Source organism: Ovis canadensis, chromosome 1 (assembly GCF_042477335.2).
Source record: "Ovis canadensis isolate MfBH-ARS-UI-01 breed Bighorn chromosome 1, ARS-UI_OviCan_v2, whole genome shotgun sequence".
Taxonomy (NCBI): Eukaryota; Metazoa; Chordata; class Mammalia; order Artiodactyla; family Bovidae; genus Ovis; species Ovis canadensis.
In genome coordinates this window covers 32,597,729-32,615,333 of record NC_091245.1, presented here as the reverse complement: position 1 = coordinate 32,615,333, position 17,605 = coordinate 32,597,729, and the positions used below count along the sequence as shown (strand labels likewise).

Below are 17,605 nucleotides of genomic sequence, written 5' to 3'. Positions count from 1 at the left end.
ATGTTTTATCCTTAATAAATGTCCTATCGGGTAATGCGCTGATTAAGGATGTCCAAACAACATCCACCCCTCCCCCTTCAAAGCAATTATTTTTCATCAGAGAGACTGAAATACTTGGGACGTAGAAGATGGTCTTAACATGTCTTTTTTTTGACACAAAGAAGTTTTATATGAAAAATAAAAATATACCAACAATATCAAGAAATATAGAAATATTAGTGCTAAATTCCAGGGTTTCCTCTTGGCAACTGAAAGGTGTTTTAGTGGTTTTGTTTTGTGGCGATTTTTGAAAGATCATTCACTGATGTACTGCTGATCCAGATTCCAAATCCAGCCTTCAGTATCTCTGAAATCTCTTTTTGTCCTTTTCAGCCCCACTGCCATTTGTATGATTTGGATTCTTCTTGGGGAATCTTCATAAGAGTTACTTACTTGTGTGTCCCTCTGTCTCTGCATTTTGAGCTAACTGCAAATGCGACATGGGGAACCAGATATAGAAAATACCTACATGTTGCTGGCAAAGCTGGGCCTGGAGTATGTGGCTTAGATCTAAGGTTGGAATCAGTCTTCATCCTCCTTGCCCTCCAACTTTGGAGAAGGCAATGGCACCCTACTCCAGTACTCTTGCCTGGAAAATCCCATGGGTGGAGGAGCCTGGTTAGACTGCAGTCGATGGGGTTGGACAGAGTCAGACACGACTGAGCAACTGCACTTTCACTTTTCACTTTTATGCATTGGAGAAGGAAATGGTAACCCACTCCAGTGTTCTTGCCTGGAGAATCCCAGGGGCGGCAGAGCCTGGTGGGCTGCCATCTATGGAATTGCACAGAGTTGGACACGACTGAAGTGACTTAGCAGCAGCAGCAGCCCTCTAAGACTGTATCTGGAGACCTCCTGGAGTCAAGTGTAAATGAATGCACAGTTACTCAGCTGGTCAGAGAGGGGTGAAGACAGTGTTATACTAATATCCTCCCCTTGCTTCTTCCCCCACCCAAACAGGGGCAGAGGCAGGACTTGCCCTGATGGGCCCGCCACTAGCGCGCTCACTCTCATTATGTAGATCCTGAAACAGAACCACAGATGGTCTGCATTCCACTCCCCACGTTCATTCCCAGTCCCGAGGATCAGATCACGCACCCCTTCTCTTACTAGAAATGGCAATAGAGAGAGATGAAGGGGCTAATGCTACCCTCCTGTCCTTTGAAAGAGGGTGAGGGGCTCCACTGTGTGGACTCACTTCAGCTTGATCCATACACCCATCTACCTGGCCCTTGGATGTCTGACATCATCTGTCTAAAACACAGAACTGGTCCTGCTACTCTTCTGCTTTCTAGTCTTCCAGGTTAGCCTGCTGTTAAGCCCATTCATGATGTGCCTGCCATCTACTCCCCCTGATTCATAGCTACACTCCAGCCATGCGCAGCTGTTTGTTGGTAGGACCTTAGAGCCTGTGCTCGCCCAGCCCTGAAGCTTTCCTCTAATTAATGCCCCATTGTGCTAGGGGTGGGTGCCCTTCGTCTCAGAGAGCCAGGCATCTGCATTTATTTTACATCCATTGTGTTTCTTACCACAGCATATTTTCACTGGCAGTATACTTTTCCATATCTCCAACTAGACCTGTGAGATGTCATATTTGGTACACAGTAGAGGCTCATTAACTTATAGTTGAGTATGTAAATGAATGCACATTTGGAAAAAAAGAGCAATTAGCCTTACATCAAATCCATCTGAAAGGAGGTTATCAAACTGATTTCTTGTTGCATTTTGCTTTTTTGTTTTCACGGAAATAAATACTCCCTAATGCAGTTCTTCATTGTTTTAAAGATACCCTTAAAATAGCCCTGAGGTTTGTTATTATGATCACTGGAATCAGAATAAGAGCCTTCACCTCATCTTGGCTCCTTTGTAATAAGCTGCATGAGTTCTTCATCCAGTACTTAGGTTGCAGAGACTGGTTTTACTTGCATGACATTTTATCTTCTTGGATGCAGAATCAAATAGGAGAACATGGGCTGTGGGCCAGGTTTGTACTGATAATTAGCAATGGATGAAAGATTTTTTTTTTAATATAAGAGAAGGACAAATGAATGTATCTTTGTATTGGCTGTAATAGGAATTTTCCCCTATTATTAAATGTATTCTTTTCAGTTATAGAGAGCCCTTCTTTGATGTCTCTGACTCACTAATATTGGGGTAACAATGGCTGTGATTTATTCTTAAGGACTTAAGGAAAAAGAAGACAGCCGCAGGTGTGTTTCACTTTCATCCTGCCCAGAGAGTCTCTGCTCAGTGTTCAGGCTGTGGTCCCGGAGGTTTCTATGGAGCGTGGCTGCTGGAGGGCTCATGGTGACAAAGGTCATTCCCTATTAGTGCCTTGCATCAGTGAACAAGGGCCCCTCCCACACCCTCTGATCGCATAGAAAGGCCACCATTTTCTGTTTCCAGAATCACAATCTCCAAAGAAAGAAAGAAAACTTCTCCCAGCAGGTTTTGTTTGGAAGAAAATGGTTTCAGGGACCAGGAAAGAAAAAAAAAAAATCCTTTCTCTTTCCATAAGCAAGTTAAAAGGAAGAATTTTTTTTTTTTTTTTTTTGCTTTGCTTTATTTTCTGTTAAGGCTGAGCTGATAAAAGTCCTGAAATGAGAAAATCAGGGGGGCAGCAGTTATAAGCGCTTGTCTAATGATGTCTTTTTCTATCTCCTCAAGAGTGAGTTTAAGCTTCTTACTGACCATTTCAGTGTTCTTGGGGTTACTCGCTGTATCACACACTAAACCTTTTAAATACTTCGTTTACAAAATTATTCATCTCCAGCAGGCTAGACAGTTTTAAAAGGTTGGCCTCTTAAGGAGCCGTCTGGGTAGAAGATGAAGCTGTGTACATCCTTATGAAATATTCCATAAATCTCAGTATTTCAATAGGTGCTAAGGACACTGGTAAGTAACAGTGATATCAAGGCAGTATAATGACTGGGTTTTCAGAAATGGCCCTGGAAGCTGGCAGCCCCAATGCCATTGTTCTTCTGCTTTGAAGCAAGATTTTACACTTCAAAAAAATGTTTCACATTTACACAGACAGTTGACTATTTAAACTAGCATATTTAAGGGACTACCATTCACATTGGTAAGATGTGTTGACATTTTTGATAGCCCAGGGTGACATGGGGACAACTAAACATATCAAGGCCTTTATTTAAAATAATATATGGGGACTTCCTTGGTGATCCAGTGGTTAGGTTAAGGCTCCGTGCTTCCATGCAGGAGACAGGTTTAGTACTTGGTTGGGGAGGGAAGATGTCATGTGCCGCATTGTGTGGTCAAAAAAATTTATTTGAAAAGTTTTTAAAAGACATATTATTTGCTAAAAAAATTTTAAAAATAATATATGATTTTGTCTATTAATTCAGTGATACCACATTTTGTTTTTCCCAGCCAATTAATACTACCCTTCCCCCCACCCATGGCACTACCACACACACACAACTTTTTTTTTTTTTTTTTAGTTTTTTATTTTTTAAATTTTAAAATCTTTAATTCTTACATGCATTCCCAAACATGAACCCCCCTCCCACCTCCCTCCCCATAACATCTTTCTGGGTCATCCCCATGCACCAGCCCCAAGCATGCTGCATCCTGTGTCAGACATAGACTGGCGATTCAATTCACATGATAGTATACATGTTAGAATACCATTCTCCCAAATCATCCCACCCTCTCCCTCTCCCTCTGAGTCCAAAAGTCCGTTATACACATCTGTGTCTCTTTCCCTGTCTTGCATACAGGGTCGTCATTGCCATCTTCCTAAATTCCATATATATGTGTTAGTATACTGTATTGGTGTTTTTCTTTCTGGCTTACTTCACTCTGTATAATCGGCTCCAGTTTCATCCATCTCATCAGAACTGATTCAAATGAATTCTTTTTAACAGCTGAGTAATACTCCATTGTGTATATGTACCACAGCTTTCTTATCCATTCATCTGCTGATGGACATCTAGGTTGTTTCCATGTCCTGGCTATTATAAACAGTGCTGCGATGAACATTGGGGTACATGTGTCTCTTTCAATTCTGGTTTCCTCGGACACACACAACTTTTGAACACAGTTTAAATCTTGGGTTGCAAAAATGCTGTCTGGATGACTTTAACCAAGTTAGTTCACCTTTATGGATATCAGATTTCTCTTCTATAAAATAAGGAATAGAAGCATTTCCCTTAAAAGAAATACATGAAATTATGCATATAAAGCATTTAGTAATTTACTGATGTAAAAAAACCTAAATATGTGTATTTACCAAAATAATGAATTAATGCAAAGCTGTTGGCTGGTGAATGAATCTTTGCTGTGGGCCCATTATTCTGTATTGATAAGCATGCACAAATTATGAAAGGCTATAGATTTTTGCTATAATGTCAGGAACTGGAAAATCTTAAAAAGATTTTTGGAGTGAGTCTGTTTTTTATAGACTTTATTGGAACCTAGCTTTCTGTGCTAGGTAATAGGAAAGTCCGATTAAAGAACTCTCTCAGTTTGTCCTTAAAGGTTTTTATAGTAGGGTAGAAAGAGGAAGCTAAATGTTCTAGTTTTTTAGTATATTTGCCATCTCCCTAGGTCATGACCCCCTTGTGTAGGAACTACCTTAGTTTTACATATTTTTATTCCTTAGTAAATATAATCTGATTATAAAAGATTGAAAGATTACTGACATAAACAGTTATAGTACAAAACCTAGACAGATGGATGCACTATATTCTGCCAATTGAAATGAGGAGCTAACATTTGTCTCCAGACAAAACTGCAAACCACAAAGTCCATGGCAGTGTATTTGGTTCATCTGAGCAAGGGCATGAATTGGTTTCAGCTCTTCTACCAACTAGTTCTGTTGTCTTGGGCAGGCACTTCCATTTCAGTGGGATTTGATTTCCTTCTTTGCAGTTGAGCTTAGGACAGCAAAGGTTGGCTGAAGTTTTGTGGGCCAGCTGATTCTAGGCCCTGGGACCTAAAGGTGGAAGAGACTCAAGCCTTGCCTTCGATTGCCACCTTTGGAGAAGAGGTAGACCCGTACATCCCAATTGTGTGTTAGTTGCTCAGTCGTGTCTGATTCTTTGTGATCCTGTAGCTCCTCTGTCCATGGAATTCTCCAGGCAGGAATACTGGAGTGGGTAGCCATTCTCTTCTCCAGAGGATCTTTCCAACCCAGGATCAAACCCAGGTCTCCTGCATTGCAGGCAGATTGTTTACTAGCTGAGTCACCAAGGAAGCCTGAATGTGCCAAATGCAAAAAGAAAATTATTGCAAGACACACAGAGTAGGACAGGTTTTAGTTTAAAAAAAATAAATTATCAGAGCAGTATAATAGAGGAGGAAATGCCCAGGCAGAATTTTGAATGGAGATAGTTGTCAGACACAGGAAGTTAAACAGATGAAGTGGAGTAATGGAAAGAGCACCAGGCATTCTGGGTAGAGAGAGAACATGTACAAAATCAGAAGAGATATACTATGTTAAGATCAAATTATAAGCAGGACTGTTTTGTCGAGAGCTTCATGAGAGTGGGGGACATTGTTTTATACAGAGATATAGCTCTAGTTTCTAGAATAAGGTCTGGGACATGATACTCAATAAACTAAAAAATGATGTAGATAAATCAGCATAATACAGAAAATGGATGTTTTTCTCTATATGTCCAAGGACCACATCAAAATTCTGTGCCTGTGCTCAATTGTTTGTCCCATCGCACAAGTAAATCATGCATTCCTCACCAGCAAAAAGCACTTGGAAGGCCTTCAGTAAACACGTGACTGTTGAATAATCGGTTCAACTGTGAGTCACTGCTTAAAACCTTTAGAGAAGGTCTAACTTGGCACTGCCCATATCTAGCGATCCTGAACTTAACATGCCTCCCTTGTTGAGGGGCATCACAGATCAAGAGGGTTAATTCTCATGATTGTCCTGGGAAGCCTGTTAGGGAAGGCAACACAGCATCTGCAAGAGACTTGACTGGGTTTCATAAGGAGGAGAAAAAGTGTTAGGGAAAAATTCATTGACGATTAAATAACATCCCATACACTATAATGAGGGCCTGAGCAAAGGCAGATACCTGTGGTTAAAGAAAATCACAGCTCTTACCCTCCCAGCACAATTGTGGGCGTTGGGGACCTTCCTGCTTCATTATTCTGAAGAATTGCATTATCAGGGAATTGCAAAGATTTGAGCTTCAAAATCAATATGTGCTGAGAATTACACGGCAGGAAAGCCAGAAACTATAATACTTTGAACACTGTTTTTATAGTCAATTTTGACAAAGTCCATGAAGTCAAACTCAAGGACACATTTTCAGCCCTGATACTTGTTAGCTGATGTAGGTGTGGGTTTCTTCATTTTTTTTCCCCCTTCATTTCTTTTAGAGGCCTTAGATGAGTATATACCATTGGCCAAGCACTGTTCTAGATCTGTGGTATGTTCAGTGCTGTGGATCTGGGTGTCAAGGAGCATACAGTGGTGTTAGTTTAGGAGAATTCCAGCCACTCAGCCAAAATGCATAATTCAAGAGAAAGCAGAGTGAACTTCTTTCTCCTGTAGTAGCCCTGGGCAGTTGATCTGATTGGCAGGCATCTCTTTTCCATGAGCCGTTCAGGAATATAGGCTAAGGAAAGTCCCACCATTTCCTGTAAATAGGTCCAAAGCCTTCCTGGTGCTGGTTTCCATTCCAGAAAAGTAAAAAAGGCCAAGGGAAGAGTGTCCATAAGTGGTCTTTATGAAGAAGACCTGAAAATGGCCCTTTTCATATTCTATTAATACTTTTGGTCCATGGGCTAGAACCAGTCAGAAGCCCACACCTAGCTGCAAGGGAGGCTGGTAAATGTGGCCCAGTGGAGGGGTACAGGTTGTAGTCTCTACCATAGCAGACTACATGAGAAGATAAGTTAGATTCAGAACCCATGGTAATATAAGAGAAAGGAGGACCATGTGCATTTATTGGCTACTGGGTGATAAGCCCCTCGCTTTACACTGCCCCATGAATTACAGCATGTTGTCCTCCAAGTAACTTCAAATTATATATTAAGTTATTTTACGAAAGAAGAAGTGGAGATGTGGAGCATTTTAAGTGACTTTTGATGGTGTTTATTTGAAGCTACAGGTAGAGAATGAAAGGAAGATTTGATGCAGTCCCTGTGTCTATGGTTTGCAGGGCAAATGTTTTCACTGGTCAGGAGTACCCATGCAGTGAATACTATTCTGCATCTCTCAAGACAGGGTTTTCAGCTGGAGATCATCTGCCCAGGTTCACCATTAGCACATTTTGTGATATGTGACTTTCAGTAGCAGTTTAGTGGATAACACTCCTCTAAGGCATGGAACAGAGAGTCATTCACTTGTTTGCCCATCTATCCACCTTTCCTTCATTGGTCCATTTGTTCGTTTGTTCATTCTTTTATCAAACATATCTAATATTTACTCTGCACATTGAATGTGTTTAGCACTATGTTAGGTATTTGGAATACACAGGATAAGTGTGGTGCCTTGCCTTTGACAAATTCACTTTGTAGCCAGGCAGTCAGACATATGAAACAATAATTAAAATGTTGTAAGATTTTGGAAGGAACATGGGGCAGAAAATGCAATTGGACTGAGGAAAGGGAAAACTGATTCTTCCAAAAAGGGGTCCAAAAGAGAGGATGCACAAAAAAGAAATACATAGATTTGGGGAAATGGAAAGTTTTCCCAAATTAAAGAAGCAACAGGCAGAACTTTATAGGTAGAGGAAATGGCACAGATAAAGGAAAAGAGGCATGTGAAAATGAGGTATGTTCAAGACTGGTTTAAAAAACAAAAGCCACGAGGTAAATGACTGTGGGGAGTGGCAGGAGATGTGCGTGGACTGGATCTGAATGTTAAGAATGTTCATCTGTTTCAATAATGAGTTGGGGTCCAGGTGGTTGTCAAGGTTGGTCTGTACCCTTGGTATGCAGGATGTCACCACCACTCCCACTGTTTATGTCACATAATAGGCAGTGCCAGGATCCATCTGCCCCTGTGGACCTCTCCAGAGTCTGAAAGAAGACATGACCTCTGCAAGGAGTAAATTTCCAGTGCATCAAAAACTGGAATTGCCTTGTCCAGCAGGCAAGCCTGACATGCAGAATGAGTCCTAGAGGTCAGACATTGGACAGATGCTAGATCCAAGGAGACAGCAGCAGAGAAGGGACAAGGGAGGCGGGGAACCAGGGCTTTGGGTATGAGCTTGCTTGACCGCCCCTCATTCCTGGCATTCTTCCTCCTTCCCAAAAACATGTATGTGCACACACATGGATTGTGATTCTTCTACTTCGTGAGAGCTTAGAGTTTTTAGAATTTTATTAGCTTAGTCATAAGGGAGAAAACACAGACTTGGGGGCCAAAAAGTGTTGGAAAAACTATTGTGCATGTCAGGATGTGTGGGAGAGATGCACCATTAAATCTATGGATTTTTTCCAAGTATGTCTCAGCTGTTATATTCATTCACAGTGATTTCAGGGACCACTCATAATTACACCAAGTAAGGCAGTCTTTAAGAATGATTAAAGTAAAAATAATAAAAATAAACATGAAGGTATTAATGCATCATGGCTGATCAGTCATATCTTTTCCATTTAGCAGGTAGATAATTAGCACTGTTAACAGGTGGGATGGCTCAAATGTAAACTAGAGTAGCTCAGTCGAAGGAACCTCAGAGCACCCACTTTAGGACTCTCACAGCTGACAACCCATTTCAACTCATAGCTTACAACCGACTCTCACAGTGACAACCCATTTCAAGTCAATTCAGTAAGTATTTATTGAGTATCTACTAAGCACATGAATTGTGCTGCCAGAGTAACAATAATCAAAGGATACCGATCTGAATGAAATTCTGCTTGAAGTTTTTTCCAGTTGGTTAATTATGTTTAGAATTGTGGCTCTAGGGGATGACAAATGGAGATAGTCGAAGAACATAGTTCTGTTTAGATGTGTTTTGAAATGCTTTGTGAGACTTTAGGCTCTTTTATAATGAAAAGCAGGTTAAAATTTGCTTGAAGAATGGCTGGAAGGTTAATAACCTTTAGTATTAAAATATTTGGCAGAAATTAGGAGTCATAATAAGTGACTCCAAAAATTTTAAATGGATTGGGAAAAATGAAGTTACATAGATGAATTATTTAAGCATGATGAAGCAGCCAGCAAGGGGTTGTAGGTAGACCTGAGGAGTTACATGCATGTTACTCTTGTCATTGTGAATGTCCTTGTATTTTTCTTCCTCCTGTTTTTACTTTTTTCTTAAGAAGTAAGAATAAGGAAATTGTAAGGGCCAATAGGTCCTGAGATGGTACGTGTTCTGAGCATCTCCTTTAGAAATGCGGGCACCTCCTGTAGCTCCCTAATGTATATCTCCCTCCACCCCCACCCTAGGAAAGAGCCTTGGCCCTTTTTCCACTCCAGAGGAATCCCTTTCTGTCTCTCTGCCTTTGCCCAAGCAAAGTCCTTTATGACCCCTTTGCCCAGAGTTAGAAGATTAAAGGCAGAAGGGAAGGACCTGAAAACGCTTTTGTCTCCAAGATGCTCTGAATCCCTGAAGGGGGAAAACTGTAAAGATGCTTTTAACTCTTAGAAAAAGTTCAGGGGAAGTTTGAAGGTTGCTTTTTTCTAAGACCTTGGAGTTGGGCTTTAATAATTTCAACCATAAATCTATAACCATTTACTTGTGATATCTTTTTCACATGCAGTACCTAGAAAAAAATATATGAAGTGATGCATATATACACATATGAAAAGATCATACAAGTGAAACTAGCTTCCGCAAACCTAAGACTATATGGCTGTCATAACTCAAGCAGACTCTTCTGTGAAATTTTGTAACTTTAATGTAAGATTGAGAAATAGGAATTAGGGGAAATTACTTGACTGAGACTGAAGGCATTAACAAGCCGTAGATAGCTCTTGAAAATATGGGCTTTCCTTCAGCTGGTCTTAGAATGCAGGGGGACTAATAATGTAGCTTGGGCCTCGCTGCAGAAAGGATAAACACTGGGTGTTTGAAGCTCTGCAAGTTAGAGGAACAGCCCCATGGCTTCCTTTCCATGGCAGAACCCAGCCAAGAGCTCATAGCATGGAGAGAAGAGAAGTGAAGTTGCTTATTCGTGTCCAACTCTTTGCAATCCCATGAGCTGTGGCCTGCCAGGTTTCTCTGTCCATGGGATTTTCCAGGCAAGAATATGAGAGTAGGTTGCCATTTCCTGCTCCAGAGGATCTTCCCAACCCAGGGAGTGAGCCCAGGTCTCCTGCATTGCAGGCAGACTCCTTATCGGCTGAGCCAGAGGGAAGTCATAGTAAGAAGAGTAAGGCCCTAATTCCCAGGATAGGATCTGGCAAGTGCTAGATGGACTCGGAAAGACCCTCTATGTAAATGGTGACGTTCCCATTTCCAGTGAGAAACACTGTGCAGCTGCCGAGCAAGTTAGCAATACAGTCCTATCCTCAGGGCCAGGTTTGCAGACAGATAGTAACTCAGTTATTCTCTGGATGTCCACGCCCTGTTCTAAGCTATTAATTAGGTCTATGGCCAGATGACCAATTCCAGGCCCTACATTCTAGTGAGACTGATGATCTATTTTCTGCTCCGGGTGATAGGCTTGAGACTTGATAGGCTAGAACCTGGGATGTTTCATCTGCATGTTTTATTTCTCGATTAGAGGAGGACTGAAGAAGGCCGGAGAAGGCTGACAAAGGTCATAGCCATATAGAACAGTTTATTTCTCAGGGCTTTATTCCTGCTCTTCTTCCTCCTTCCCCTTGTTACATGGAATATTTGTGTATTCCTTTTGGCTGTTGTGCAACACATACTGTGTTGATTAATAGTTGGCAAGAAACACAAAGCAGTTAAGTTCATGAGTACAGTACACTTATATGGAGCACCTAATCTGGGTCAGGAGATACAGTGGTGAATGAGATAATATCTGCCGGATTTCTATATTGCACCCTCAGTTTTCTGTCTTAATATACCTACTGTGCTAGTGGTTACATACATAGAAAAGATAAATGCATGTGTAACGGTTGTCCATTATTTAATATATTTGGATGTGCACAGCTCAGATAACCATACCAGGAGGTACAAGAAGACACAAGGTCTGCATTTATCTTAAATAAGGCCTTTCCCAGAACAACAGTCAATCCCCGAGGGAAGGTCGATATAATTAACCAAACATTGATAACAATAGTAATCTCTGTAGTTTAATCACATACATTGAATCTGCAATGGTAAACTCCATGTAATGACTGAAATTTTAATTTCCATAGTACTATCATATCCATCCTTCATTTTCCAAGCCCATCCTCCTCAGCTCATTCTACCCTATGTTCATCATTCTTACCTTTCATTAGTTAATTTGTAACATTAGAGGCAATGTTGTCCAGTGGAAAAAACAGTGGACATGCAGTCAGAAAACCTGAGTTTGGGTCTTGGTGCCTGTATTATTTGTGACTTTGGTCCAGGCTTTCCTGATGGCTCATACAGGGACGAATCTGCCCACAGGGCGGGAGACCCGGGTTTGATCCCTGGGTTAGGACGATGTCCTAGAGAAGGGAATGGCTGCCCACTCTAGTGTTCTTGCCTGGAGAATTCCATGGACAGAGGAAGCTGGTGGGCTGAAGACTATGGGTCACAAAAAGTCAGCCATGATGGAGCCACTAACACTCTCCCTTTCACTGGTCTGGCTACCATCTTCTGAGCCTGAGTTTTCCTCATCTGTAATGATTCTGGCATTTTAGGGTTGGTGAGTCCAATCAGATGATGCGTGAAAATTGCTTAAGAGTGGAGTTGTTTTTCCAAAACACCTTGCACTGTGTATGGCACTTGGTAGACGATCGATAAATGTGTGCAGTAAAACCATTATTTGTCATATGTCCTGTATGAGATTCAAATTTGCCTTTTTGAGTGTATTCTTCTTTGATTTATTACATTTCAACTTTTTATAAATGTCTTGTCTCCCTAATCAGATTCTCTGCTCCTTAGGGAAGTGCCTTTTCCTTTTATTTGTTTTGTCCTTCTTTCTCCCCACTCCCAGGTCTTATCACAGTGTAGAGGTTTAAGAAATGCTCAGTAAATAGTAAAATAGTGCTTCTAATTTCTTTTCTACCACCAATTAATATATATTTGTCATCAGTATGAATGATGCCACTGCTAGCATGCCTAGCATGTTTGATGGTGGGTGAGGTTTGCAGTGTGCCATAGACAAATGAAATAAAGGAATGAATACTAGTTCAATTCAAAATAATCAGGGTCAAGAGACAAGAAAGCTTAAGCTTCTAGAAGATACAGGCTGTTTCCTTTCTCATCTATGAATTCCGGGTGGAGGGACTGGTTCACAACAGCGGCTCCTTAAAAGTTTGCCAGTTGGATGGATGGATAAATTAATTAGTTAACTGACAAATGACTTGACAAACAGCAAAAGTCTTTGAGAATCACACAGCAAAGAATTTATTAATAGAGTGGGTTTTTTTTTTTTTTTTCTGAAGAGGAACCTAATTAGTCTGTTTGGATTCTTTCAGGATGAAATAATCTTTTGGGTAAATGAAAAAAGGGAATATCTCCCCAGGCAGGGAAAACAGAACAGGCAAAACTTGTCTTTAATTTTCTTATGTTGAAATCTAATCCAGTCTTTGAGATCTACATATAATTCATTTTAGTTTACTCAAAGTGTTTTCCGTACATGTGGTAGGAGCTTCTTAGATCAACCTGGTTTTCAGTTTTAACTCTACCTCATAGAGCTTTGAATCTTTGAATAATTTGGAGAATTGCTCTGAGCCTTTACTTTTTCTGTAAAATGAAAATGATGATTAGAAACTTTCAAGGCTATTGTTGGGATCAAACTCATCAGTGCATGGGCAAATGTTTCATAAACTGTGAAGTGCTGCTTAACACTAGTTATTTGGGCTATTATTTTTTCTTAGACTGTGTCCTATATACTCAAGACTATTAGGAAAATTATAATGAACATTTTTGCTTAGCTCATTAGCAGTAGGAAATAGGAGTAGCCTCATGAGAAAGAAAGAAAATCTTCCTGTTTCTTTATATAGAGCCCTGATGCTAAAAAGAAGCAAAGAAATTCTTTTGGTTGGATGATAAATGTAAGCAGGGGTAATTTATTTTCCAACTTAGCTTACTTCTGGGCTATTAAAAATAAGTCTCAGAGGTGGTTTGTGTTTAATTATAAAGCTTCCCTAAGAGAAGATAAGTCATCTCCCCATGGGGAAACATTGCCTTTCATCTGGGCAGTACCTGTTTCCGCTCAACATACGTTCCTCATGCCAGGTCCTGAGCTGGGCACTTTGGGTATACTCCCAGAGAAGAGGGACAATTTCTGCCCTCAAAGAATTCAAATCCAATAGTGACAGGTGTCAGAAATGCCCACCACCACCATGGGATATTCTCTCTCATCCGCATGTACAGGAGGCTGGGTCCCTTGAGAAGAGAGAGTAGAAATGGAAACACCCAAAGAATTCTAACTCAGTGTTCTCCTATAAAGCTGCCACTTGCCACACATGGCAAGTTTGAAATTCAATGAATTTAAATGCATTTACATGAAAAATTCAATTCATCAGTTGCACTAGCCACATGTCCAATGCAGCTACCCTATCAAACAGCACAGAATATTTCCATCGTGTTAGAGGGTATGATGAGGAAGCTCCAGGAATCCAGTTCCTGTGCCTTCTCTAGGGGACTAAGGACCTGGTGGGATCCATGGTGTCTGTTTTCACTAGCTTTCTGTCCCTTCATCTTGATCTACCCTGGGATCAGAGTGATATGTTTTACTCTCAAATGGCAAGATTTCTCATTTAGAAGAAAAATCAGTCCTTAACTTCTTATGCAGTGAGAAAAAAAGAAAGTGTTCAGCATGACATAAAAAGAGCATCCTTGGGATTCTTCCCTGTGCCCTCCCTATCCCATGCCCCATGTGTGCTATTGCTGTGTTGAATTCACCATTTTTCAGTTACAACTTGTAGTTTCATTCTCCGAGCCCTTTGCCTACCTCTTGCCCCTTCCCTCTTATCCACATTCTTTGTGTCCATCCTTCAAGGCAGCTGTTAAATGTCTACTGACAGGGACTTGCCTGGTGGTCCAATGGTTAAGAGTCCATCTTGCAATGAAGGGGATGCAGGTTCAATCCCTGGTTGGGGAACTAAGATCCTACATACTGTGGAACAACTAAACCCGTGTGCTGCAATTAGAGAGCCTGTGCACCGCAACTAAGACTCGATGCAGCCAAATAAAAAAATAAACTGACTTGCAAAAAAAAATGTCTACTGACAGTTGGTCTCTTCCTTCATTGTGCTTTAGAGCTTTGCTGTGGCATTTCCCATGTCCTACTGTGATGAACCTTTAATATGTCCCTCTTCCTCCTCAACAGAGAGCTCCTTGTGAGCAAGACCTCACTTAGTCACCTTTGAAGGCCATGCTTCTCATAAAAGACAAAGTTGAGAGTGACCGTTTGAATGGATGGGTTCCCACATGAATGAATGAACTGCGATGCAAATGGGTGAATGAAAGAGTACACATGGGACTTCCCAGGCCAAATGAGAATGAAAGAGCCTTGTTAAAGCTTTTGGATCCCCAGACCAATTCTGTTCTTTTCTTGGCTATAGAATTCTACCTGACCTCTCAGTGTCCAGAGCCAAATGCCTTTGAACTTAGGGTGTTAACCCAAATACTAGGGCACTACCCCCCCAAAATGAGTTAATCATACTAGGGAAAATGTAGGTCAGGAGATAAGGAAGCATGCTGGCTTCTGTTGAGACAGATGTTGCTAACAGGCCCTGTGTGTCCTCCTAATGAAGTGGACTATCAATTCTGCGCTGTGCACACTGCAGCAAGAGGGGACGCTGGCATTGTGATGAGTCTGCATGATTCTGTGAGCTTAGCGTTAAGGGGATTAAAATGCAAGCCATAAAATTGTGCTTACTGTGGTGGGTGCAGCAGACGTGATTCAGTAATACACTGGGCGATTGTTATTTGAAAGTTTCAGATGGAAAGCACAGTGCTAAGAACTAAGACAGGTCTGTTTGAGTTTTGGCTGGCTCTGCTCTCATTTAATGAGGGACACTGAATAAATTACTTGACCCTTTCTTACCTGTAAAGCACTGGTAATAATAGCTCAACACCTGACATGGATTTGTGAAACCTACATGAGAAGACACACCACCATGTACAACATAGACTCCAGGAGGAAAGGAACTATTGTATATCAGGCACCTTCTGTGACCCAGGCCCTATACTAGATGCTGTATCACGGTTAATTCCCATCACAATCCTCAAAATGTAATGTGATCATTACCACAAAATGATGTCTCCTGTCTTAGACCATTCTCTGCATTTCTGACTTCTTTCAGACATTAGTTAATTTCTCAGGTGGAACTTCAGTAAATCCTCATAATAGATAAACTAGTTCATAACATCCTCCACTTAATTATGATGAGCTGACTCACTCGAAAAGACTTTCATGCTGAGAAAGATTGAAGGCAAAAAAAGAAGAGGGCGGCAGAGGATGAGATGGTTGGATGGCATCACCGACTCAATGGACATGAGTTTGGGCAAACTCCAGGAGATAGTGAAGGACAGGGAAGCCTGGCGTGCTGCAGTCCATGGGGTCCCAGAATTACTTAGCAACTGAACAGCAACAGCAAAACTGTGATGAGAGAGACGTTCAGAGAAATTAAGTATCTTGTCCAGAGGCAGAGATTAAATGGCAGAGCAAGAGTCTAACCCAACATTACAACTACAACTGAGACCTGCCCCACTCACTCAGTTGGCTATAGTTGTGTGCAAGGTAGCACTTCTAATATTATGCCCTGATCTCTGGAATCTGTGCTATGATGAGATGCCAGTCTAGTGATTGCATTATGTTATGTGCATAGTTTACATTAGGAAGGAAGATTTTCCAGGTGGGGATGATCTAATCACTCAAGCCCTTAAAAGCAGAGAGAGTTCTGCTTTTAAGGTAAGATTTTAAGATTTCTGCTTTAGAAAAGGAGTCAGAGAGGTTCAAATCATGAGGGCAATTTACTGTGCTGCTGCTGTCTTAGAGATGGAGAAGGGCCCCTAAAAGGTATTGGCATGAGCTTGAAGAGCCGTGAGTGGCACTAGCTCACAGCTGTAACTACAGAGAACCAAATTCTGCCAACAACCTGACTGTGTCTGGAGGTGGGTTCTTCTCTAGAGCCCCAGATGAGAACACCTCTGGCCAGCGCCTTGATTTTGGCCTGGCCAGACCCTGAGCCAAGAAGCCCGTTGAGCCTGCCTGAGCTGTGAACTCAAACAGGTGTGAGGTTAAGCTGCCAAATTTGTGATAACTTGTTACTCAGCAACAGGAAACTAATACAAATGCTTTAGATTAGTTTCTGTTCATTAATAGCATCTATCTGATGAGGTTATGACGTGAAAAAAAGTATAAAGCACTTAGCACTATTCTTAACATTTTGTTGTCATTATTTAGTTGATAAGTCGTGTCTGACTCTTTTGTGACCCTGTGACTGTAGCATGCCAGGCTCCTGTGTCCTCCACTATCTCCTGGAGTTTTCTCAAGTTCATGTCCATTGAGTTGGTGATGCTATTCAACCATCTCATCCTCTGCCACCCGCTTCTCCTTTTGCCTTCAGTCTTGCCCAGCATCAGAATCTTTTCCAATGAGCCAGTTTCTTGACATTTAGGAAGAACTTAAAAATTGTTCTTCCTTTTACCATTGCACTGATTTTACAGATTGGGAAACTGACGTTAAATAGGTTAAACAGCATGCCCAAGGCTATAGAACTGGTGGGAGTGATGGTGAGAATCTGCAAGAAGGGCTGCCTCTTAAAAAAGTGTGTTCTTTGTCCATAGACCAGTGATTTTTAACCAGGAATGCATGTTGGAATTATTGGCAGAACTTGCTGAAATACCAGTTCTTATGTCCTGATTAGTTATTATGATTCAAGGTCTTGGGTGATCTTGGGTAGCTGTCTAAAAACTTTGTGGACACTTTTAATGTATACATCTGTAGAGTTATTGCCCTAGACTATGAGCTTCTTGAGTTAGGGACCTGTTTGTTTTTTTTTTTTTAATTGAAGTATAGTTGATTTATATCATTGTGTTAGTTTCAGGTATACAGAAAAGTGATTCATATATATGTGTATGTGTGTGTTTCAGATGCTTTTCCACTATAGATTACTATAAGATATTGAATATAATTTCCTGTGCTGTACAGTAGGTCCTTGTACTTTATCTATTTTATGTATACTAGTATGTATCTCTTAATCCCAAACTGCTAATTTATCCTTTTCTTGATCCTTTCTGCTTGCATAATCATAAGTTTGTTTTCTGTGTCAGGAGTCTGTTTGTATTTTGTAGATAAGTTAATTTGTATTTTTTTAAAGATTCTATATATGTGATATATAATATGTGACTTCCCTGATAGCTCAGATGGTAAAGCATCTGCCTACAATGCGGGAGACCCAGGTTCGATCCCTGGGTCAGGAAGATTCCCTGGGTCAGGAAGATTCCCTGGAGAAGGAAATGGCAACCCACTCCAGTATTCTTGCCTGGAAAATCCCATGGATGGAGGA

General features: G+C 41.0%; 1 protein-coding gene and 1 non-coding gene across 10 annotated transcripts in view; both read left to right on the top strand.

The window, feature by feature from the left end:
• The window catches only part of DAB1 (DAB adaptor protein 1), a 467,365-nt gene that overhangs the window by 202,411 nt on the left and 247,349 nt on the right, over nucleotides 1–17,605 (top strand). The window lies entirely within an intron of this gene.
• On the top strand, nucleotides 17,448–17,520 carry TRNAC-ACA (transfer RNA cysteine (anticodon ACA)). The gene has a single exon. It is a non-coding gene; the product is annotated as a tRNA-Cys (tRNA).